The sequence below is a fragment of the Bombina bombina genome, chromosome 6 (genome assembly GCF_027579735.1).
Source record: "Bombina bombina isolate aBomBom1 chromosome 6, aBomBom1.pri, whole genome shotgun sequence".
In the NCBI taxonomy this organism is placed as follows: Eukaryota; Metazoa; Chordata; class Amphibia; order Anura; family Bombinatoridae; genus Bombina; species Bombina bombina.
The window spans coordinates 956,854,957-956,865,073 of NC_069504.1; the positions used below are offsets into that span (position 1 = coordinate 956,854,957).

At 32.3% G+C, this 10,117-nt stretch overlaps 1 pseudogene; it reads left to right on the top strand.

Moving 5' to 3' along the window:
- Positions 1-1,280: 1,280 nt before the first annotated feature.
- Positions 1,281-8,528, top strand: LOC128664813 (protocadherin gamma-B5-like; annotated as a pseudogene).
- The last annotated feature ends 1,589 nt before the right edge of the window (positions 8,529-10,117 follow it).

Here is a 10,117-nt window from a genome sequence, read left to right on the forward strand (position 1 = left end):
ATGTAGTACATACTTGTTGACCATAATTCTTTAGAAAACTCATCCAATGAATTATCTACAAAAATTCCCTTTAACTTTAATGGAGATTTTCTGTAGAATCATTAGATATTATTTTATAAAGGATTGTGATCAACCCCATATTTGTAATGTTGCATTGTTCTGCAGAAAGATACTGGTATTATTGTTATTTTTAAACTTAGGTTCAGTAGCAGATGCTGGACTACTATTGCTAGACTACCACAGCAGCTGACATTTTGTTAGTGTGAACTGATAAAACATGATTGTAACATTTTAAAACTCAGTTTAGGGACTAACAGTTAACCCATCTATAATTTACAATCAGGCTGACATATTTACATTTACACAATTTTAAAAACTTTCTATTTTAAACTGACTAAATATAATTAATTCTTGTATGGTTCACAATTCAATCATACACTTTTCCTTAACTTTTGAAGCTTTATAAATAATGTATTTCTAACATTTCCGTTCCTATTCTAGTTCTGCAGCAAAATGTCACTGTGAACCTATACTGTAATTGTTCAGCTGTAAGTTAATCAATATTTCTCTTTCACAATTCTGGTAATTATTCTCAAACACTCCACCTGTAAACCTTCCCATCTCAGCCTTATATGAAATAATAGTTTGAAATATCAATGTGGTGTCCACTGAAAGTTTTAGGACTACTGTATCTGTATTTGTGGATGTATTTAAGAATTTTACAAACTTCAGAAATTATAAAGAAAAAGTAAGTTTGGACAATGAAATAATAGGCTAACACATATTTAGAAAAGAATATTATAACTAATATCACTTATTGACAACTACTATTAACACTTATAGACAAGTTAAATAATAATTATTGAATCTCCTACTGCTTAAATAAAAACAGTTATCAGAAGATATATAAAATTGATATATTTCATATAATTTTAATCACAATGTAGTATTTTAATAACAATAAAAAATTCCGCTATGTATATCTATTATTTTAACTGGATGTTATAACAAAAATAATCCTAGTCCTGCAATTCCATATTTGAGCCTCAGAGCGCCGCTGTTCACCAATAAGGAGAAAAGAATGGAAATGGAGATCCAATGCAATTCCCACAACACAGACATTGCAGATCTGTAAGAAGACCTAAAGCCATATGCTAAAAGCTCTCATGAACGGAATGTTGGATAACTGATTGTGATCCCCAAAGAAATTGTATTTTTTCTACTGGATTACAAATACTGAGCATCTAAAAGAAAACTGCTTTGGAAAACTGAGTCTGAAAATGGCTGCAATGAATACAAGACAAGCACAGACATACAATGGAATCAGATGGCAAGTTATTATTCTCTTTCATATTTTCCTGGCTTTATCAATCAGCTTCTGCTCAGCTTCATTATTCTATTTTTGAAGAAATCAGGAAAGACTCTGTTATAGCAAATGTTGCAAAAGACATCGGATTAGAAGTAAAGGAGCTCTCAGTGAGAAAACCTCGAATTGTTTCTCGTATTTCAGAAAAATATTTTTATATAAATTTGGAAATGGAAATTATATGTTAAAAGGACAGGATAGATAGAGAGGCACTGTGTGAAAATATCAGAGTCTTGCTTCTTAATGTTTGATGCTGTGATTGCAAATCCCTTAAATGTTTTCCAGTGTAAAAATTGAAATTCAAGATATTAATGATAATGCTCCAAAATTTTTACACAGTACTGTTGTTTTAGAAATGACAGAATTAGCATTGCTAGGCACAAGATTTGTGTTGCAAAATGCTCAGGATCCAGATATAGGTGTTAATTCTGTACAGACTTACAAGCTTAGTGATAATGAGTATTTTACACTGAGTATAAAGATAAGCAGTCATGGTAGCAAATTTCCTGAACTTGCATTAGAAAAACCTTTAGATCGTGAGACACAAAATATTCATGAATTAATATTAACAGCCTTAGATGGAGGAAATCCTGTACAATCTGGCACTGCTTTAATCAAGATAGTTGTTACTGATATCAATGATAATATCCCTGTATTTACACAAGAGGTATATACAGTGAGCATTGATGAAAATACTCCAATCAACTCTACAGTGCTTTGTGTAATTGCAACTGACAAAGATGAAGGTTCTAATGGACACATCACATATTCCTTTAGCAAAATTTCTGAAAATGTTTTACATATTTTTAACATTGATCCTACAAATGGTAACATTCAAATTAAGAAACTCTTAGATTTTGAGGTCACAAAAAGATATGAAATGTATGTTCAAGCAAAGGATGGAGGAGGCCTTGTTGCAAATTGTAAAGTTTTAATAGAAATAATGGATGTAAATGACAATTCTCCTGAGATATCTGTTACATCATTATCTACACCAATACCAGAGGATTCTCTGCCAGGCACAGTGATTGCACTAATTGAAGTTCATGATCAAGATTCTGGTGACAGTGGTGATGTTGACTGTCATATAAGAGGAGCAGTACCTTTTGAATTATTGCTGTCTTCAGGGAGGTACTACAAGATAGTCACATCAAAACCTATGGACAGAGAGAAAGAATCAAGTTATATTGTCTCTATTTTAGCTGCTGACAGAGGAATTCCTTCACTTTCTAGTGAGATAAACATTAAGATAGAAATATCAGATGTTAATGATAATCCACCCGTATTTGTGAAACCATCATATGATCTCTATATACCAGAAAATAACTTACCAGGAGCATCAATATATAGAATATATGCTTTTGATCCTGATGCTGGAGACAATGCTAAAATTGTCTATTCCATATCTAATACAAATACAGAAGGTTTTCCTATGAGCTCGTATTTTTCTATCAACCTAGAGACAGGAGATCTATATGCTCAGCAATCATTTGATTATGAGCAACACAAGAATTTTCAAATCCAAATAGTGGCTAGAGACAATGGATCCCCATTTCTAAGTAGCAATGCAACATTATTTATACATATAGTGGATCAGAATGATAATGCACCAAACATCTTGTACCCTTCAACAGAAAGTGGTGGATCAGGTGTGTTTGAAATGGTTCCTCTTAATTCTCAACAAGGCTCATTGATTTCTAAAATTGTAGCAGTAGATGCAGACACAGGACACAATGCTTGGCTATCCTATCATTTCATACAAGTGTCAGAGCCTTCTCACTTTACCATTGATCAGCACACAGGTGAAATCAGGACATCACGTGTTTTTCAAGAGAAGGATATTTTGAAGGATAAAATGGTGGTTATGGTCAAGGACAATGGAAGTCCATCTTTATCAGCAACAGTTACTTTAAGCCTAGTTGTTATTGACAATTTTCAACAGATGATTCCCAAACTCAGCAATCAACTCACCAGTGAAGAGTCAAAATCTAAGTTGCAAATATACTTAGTAGTAGCTCTGGCTTTGATTTCCTTTTTATTTTTAGTAACAGTTATGTTGGTAATAATAACAAAGTGTAAAGAATCGAAGTCTTCCACATCCTTTGGATCTTATAATACAAACTTATATTCTCAAGTAGATCCCAGAATGCTTTCTAAATATAACAACGGAACTTTGACACTGCCCTACTCATACAATGTCTGTGTGGCTGTTGATACAAGTGAAAATGACTTTAGATTTGTGAAGCCAGACCAAAACATTGCAATAGACAATCTTATTGATGCTGATGATTCGGGGCTTGGAACTGAACATTTAAACAAAATATGTCCTTCTAGTATTCTTGAGCAGGTGAGTATTGTTTCTCTCTTAGTGTATGAAGTTACTGATAAATTATTCTCGTTGACTGTATATTTAGTATGTTATTTAAGTTAGCAATTTATATGTATTGAATATTTTCTATTATAAGTCACTAAATTTAAAACAGTAAATGTATTGTAAGCACCAAAAATTTTATTGTTTAACAGATAGATAATCCTTTTATATACCATTCCGCAATTTTGCATAACCAACGCTGTTATAGAAATATACTTTTTACCTCTGTAATTACCTTGTATCTAAGCTTCTGCAGACTGCCTCCTTATCTCAGATCTTTTGACAGACTGGCATTTCAGACAATTAGTGCTGACTCTTAAATAACTCCATGTGCATGAGCACAATGTTATTTATATGAAACACATAAACTGACACCCTCTAGCTGTGGCAAACTGTCAAATGCATTTAGATAAGAGGTGGCCTTCAAGGGCTTACAAATTAGCATATGAGCCTACCTAGATTTAGCTTTCAACTAAGAATACCAAGAGAATAAAGCAAATGTGATGATACAAGTAAATTAGAAAGTTGTTTAAAATTAGATGCCTTATCTGAATCATGAAAATTTAATTTGGACTATACTATCCCTTTAATTGGTTATATATTTATAAAGAAACATTACTGTATCTATGACAACATAATATACAAAGAATAATATCCTCTTCTACTCAGTACAAAATGTCATCCTAATTGTTTTTCACACAAACACCATTATTATATGTATATTATCTTGTGATAGCATAGGTAATGTTAGTTTGAAGAAAAAAGTTATGTTTTGAAGTACAAGTGTAACTTGATCAATGTTATACAATCAAATGCATTCTTATTGAGGGGGGGGGATATCAAACTAAGAGCATGTTGAAGTAACATTTGAATCTCTACTGTACTGGAGATAGCATGATGTGAGTCATGCAATTTCATCTTTATTACATAGAATCAGTATTTATATTCACGTCAAGTATTACTTAAAGGACCACTAAATACAGTAGCATTGAATAAATGACACATACACAATAAAATACAATGCAATAGCACTTTGAATTTGAAATAAGCAGTAAATATTTTCTGGCAAATTTCAAATTTTATCTAATTTTCCCACCAAATGTATCATGTGATAGCCATCAGCCAATCGCAAAATGCATATACGTATATACTCTTCACTTTTGCACATGCTCAGGAGGAGCTGGACCCTAAGAACTTGTGCATATTAAAATAATCTGCACATGTTGATGAATTTAGTATAATGGAGTATAAAGTTTTTTTTTTTGTTTGTTTTTTAAATTGCATACTATATCTGAATCATAATGTTAGTGGCCTTTTAAAGGGACATTGTACACTAGATGTTTCTTTGCATAAATGTTTTGTAGATGATTCATTTATATAGCCCATCTGGGATTGTTTTTGTAAAAATGTATAGTTTTTGCTTTTTATAGCATACATATTATGGCTTTTGGGATTGCTTTTTAGTAATTAGAAGGCCGCTAAATTACGCTACGAACCATACTTGTATTATGCCCAGAGATGGGCCGCCCACCAGCCTCCTTCCTATCCCTCGCATGCCACCAACGATTGGCACCATCACTGGTCGATGCAGAGGGGGCCACAGAGTGGCCTTCTCTGCATCAGTTGCCTAAAAAAGAGGCATCGCTGCAACATCGAGGTATCGCTGCAATACTCTGAAAGCATCTGGAAGCGATCACAATTGCGTCCAGTGCTTGAAACTCCAGAGGACGTGCCAGGCACATCCTTAATCATTAACTAACACTTTTTTGTAGGATGTGCCTGACACGTCCTCGGTCACCAAGGGGTTAAATAGCTATTTTGAATGTTCCAACTTACAAATGCAACATTTAAATGATTTTGAATGCATTTTTGGGCTCAATATATTAAAACTCGAGAGATGCAATTTTTCTCATAGATTTAGACTGTATTCAGTTTGTCAATGAGAATCAGCATTCAGATGTCACTTTTCAGTATTTCAACTTTATTTTCCTTATACTAAATATTATTTTTATACAATTTTCAATTATTAAGATGGAGAATTTGGTAAATAGAACTAAATACAAGAAGATTACTTTTGGTGAAGTCATTTATTAGAAATATTCTATCATAAAAATGAAAAGACAGGAAAATGTCCATTATACTATTCCATTGTTAACTTTAAAACATTTGGGGGTAGATTTACTATATGTCGAGTGGACATGATTTGCTATAGAGAATCATGTCCGCTCAACATCGCAAAATGCTGAAAGCTTAGATTTTTTTACAATTTATTCTGACATATATATATTTACACACACACAGATTATGAATATAACCAATCTATCAGATAACCACATTTGTTAATGTAAAACACATATTTCACACATAGGGCCAGATTACAAGTGGAATGTTATTTAACACTCCTGCTCGTGTGCTAACTCTGCTAGAAGTAAGTTTTTTTTTGCGTGTTGGGTAACGCTTGTATTACAAGGTGAAAGTGAATTGACTTTCCATGAGCGCTCCTTGATGCATGCAGAAAGCTGAACTTAGAATATTGCGCGCACAATTACCTATTCCCACGTAGATGTCAATGGAGTATATTCTCAAGTGCACTAAACTGACATGAAAATATGAATATTTCACATTCCAATGTTCTTAACATAGCAGAATATGTTCTATTTATTTATAAATACATATACAGTATATAGATAGATAGATAGATAGATAGATACATATATATATATATATATATATATATATATATATATATATATATATATATATATATATATATATATATATATAAAAAATCTACCGAGGTAGACTAATGAGCAGACTTTATAGAAAACTCAACTTTTTGAGTTTGCCTTTTTTTTTTAGAAAGATGCTACTCCTTTGTTATGCATCTTTTAAAATCTATCTTACAGCTTCCGTCTTTTGGTATTATTCCAGTTTTCATATATATCTACCATTAAAATTCCTTCTGACCTTTTTTTGATTATGTTAAATATAGCATCTTGTAGCAGAATTTATTCTAAAGTAAAGGCATTACTATATGTAGTACATACTTGTTGACCATAATTATTTAGAAAACTCATCCAATGAATTATCTACATAAATTCCCTTTAACTTTAATGGAGATTTTCTATAGAATCATTAGATATTATTTTATAAAGGATTGTGATCAACCCCATATTTTTAATAGGAAAACACGTTTGAGGAATAAGGGAATTTCTACCCACAAATAGCAATCAGACAGTTATTTACTGAGCATTAATTGGCTTCACTGCTGAACACAGGAGGATTAGGCTAAAATTTAACTATTTTTACAAAAATGCAACAACTGTTGCACACAAAGGACAGAGCCTACCTCTTGTAGGGAATAAAGGGGAAAATTCAGTGTAGCATATATAAATATAATTCATGCATAACAAATAACTTTATTAATTCATGTAGAATAATAGAGCCAGGCAGGCTATGTACACACGCACACACACACACACACACATTTAAAAGTAGCTTGCACCCCTCTGGGGAAGCATTTGTGAAACGCGTGTTAGGAGCACTATCACTGTGGGCTTAGCCCCTTGTTTTTAATCACTCTCCAGAATGACTTTATTGTGCAAATGAAATCAGTCAGTTAAAATTAATTTCAACTCCCTCTATAGAAGGACTTTTTTGAGACAGAGGTGTGTGTGTTTGGGAGCATGCTCCTCAACAGTAACCTTATTATTGTTGGTACTTGTGAGCACAAGCAAATACCAATCACTGCACTAGTTTCATCATTACTATCAATCTAATTGTGGAGAATAACTCCTGTTTGTCCATATTTTTAATTTTTAATTGTTCTGCAGAAAGGTACTGTTATTATTGTTATTTTTAAAACTTAGGTTCAGTAGCAGAGGCTGGACTACTATTGCTAGACTACCACAGCAGCTGACATTTTGTTAGTGTGAAGTGATAAAACATGATTGTAACATTGTAACATCAGGATGATATATTTACATTTACACAATTTTCTCCTGACTGTCTATAATTTGAAAAACGTTCTATTGTAAACTGACTGAATATAATTAATTCTTGTATGGTCCACAATTCTGATACACATTATTCCATAACTTTTGAAGTTTATAAATAATTTATTTCTAACATTTCAGTTCCTATTCTCGTTCTGTAGCAAAATGTCACTGTGAACCTATACTGTAATTGTTCAGCTGAAAGTTAATCAATATTTCTCTTTCACAATTCTGGTAATAATTCTCAAACACTCCACCTGTAAACCTTCCCATCTCAGCCTTTTATGAAATAATAGTTTGAAATATAAAAGGGGTGTCCACTGAAAGTTCTAGGACTACTGTATCTGTATTTGTGGAAGCATTTAGGAATTTTACAAACTTAAGAAATATTAAGGAAAAAGAAAGTTTGGACAATGAAATAATAGCCTAACACATATTTAGAAAAGAATATTATAACTAATATCACTTATTGACTACTACTATTAACACATAGATAAGTTAAATAATAATTATGGAATCTCATGCTGCTAAAATAAAAACCAGTTATCAGAAGATATATAAAATTGATATATTTCATATAATTTAAATGACAATGCAGTATTTTAATAACAATTAAAAATGCAGCTATGTATATCTATTGTTTTAACTGGATGTTGTAACAAAAATAATCCTAGTCCTGCAATTCCATATTTGCGCCTCAGAGCGCCGCTGTTCACCAATAAGGAGAAAAGAATGGAAATGGAGTTCCAGTGCCTTTTCTACAACACAGACATTGCAGATCTGTAAGAAGACCTAAAGCCATATGTTAAAAGCTCTCATGAACGGAACGTTGGATAATTGATTTTGATCCCCAAAGAAATTGTATTTTTTGTACTGGATTACAAATACTGAGCATCTAAAAGAAAACTGCTTTGGAAAACTGAGTCTGAAAATGGCTGCAATGAATACAAGACAAGCACAGACATACAATGGAATCAGATGGCAAGTATTATTCTCTTTCATATTTTCCTGGCTTTATCAATCTGCTTCTACTCAGCTTCATTATTCTATATTTGAAGAAATGAGAAAAGACTCTGTTATAGCAAATATTGCAAAAGACATTGGATTAGAAGTGAAGGAGCTCTCATTGAGAAAACCTCGAATTGTTTCACGTATTTCAGAAAAATATTTTTATGTAAATTTGGAAAATGGAAATTTATATGTTAAAGACAAGATAGATAGAGAGGCACTGTGTGAAACACCAGAATCTTGCTTCTTAATGTTTGATGCTGTGATTGCAAATCCCTTAAATGTTTTCAGTGTAAAAATTGAAATTCAAGATATTAATGATAATGCTCCAAAATTTTTACATGATGTCATTATTTTAGAAATAATGGAATTTACATCACCAGGCACACAATTTCTTTTACAAAATGCTCAAGACCCAGATATAGGTATTAATTCTGTACAAACATACAAGCTTAGTGATAATGACCATTTTACACTGAGTGTAAAGACAAGCAGTGATGGCAGTAAATTCCCAGAACTTGTATTAGAAAAACCTTTAGATCGTGAGACACAAAATATTTATGAATTAATATTAACAGCCTTAGATGGAGGAAATCCTATACAGTCTGGCACTGCTTTAATCAAGATAGTTGTTACTGATATCAATGATAATATCCCTGTATTTACACAAGAAGTATATACAGTGAGCATTGATGAAAATACTCCAATCAACTCTACAGTACTTTGTGTAACTGCAACTGACAAAGATGAAGGTTCTTATGGACACATCACATATTCCTTTAGCAAAATTTCAGAAAATGTTCTACTTATTTTTAGCATTGATCCTACAAATGGGAAAATTACAATTAAGGAAAACTTAGATTTTGAGATCACAAAAAAATATGAAATGTCTGTTCAAGCAAAGGATGGAGGAGGCCTAGTTGCACATTGTAAAGTTTTAATAGAAATAATGGATGTAAATGACAATTCTCCTGAGATATCTGTTACATCATTATCTACACCAATACCAGAGGATTCTCTGCCAGGCACAGTGATTGCACTAATTGAAGTTCATGATCAAGATTCTGGTGAAAATGGTGATGTTGACTGTCATATAAGAGGAGCAGTACCTTTTGAATTATTGCTGTCTTCAGGGAGGTACTACAAAATAGTCACAGCACAAGCTATGGACAGAGAGAAAGTATCAAGTTATATTGTCTCTATTTTAGCTGCTGACAGAGGAATTCCTTCACTTTCTAGTGAGATAAACATTAAGATAGAGATATCAGATGTTAATGATAATCCTCCAGTATTTATTAAACCATCATATGATCTCTATATACCAGAAAATAACTTACCAGGAGCATCAATATATAGATTGCATGCTTTTGATCCTGA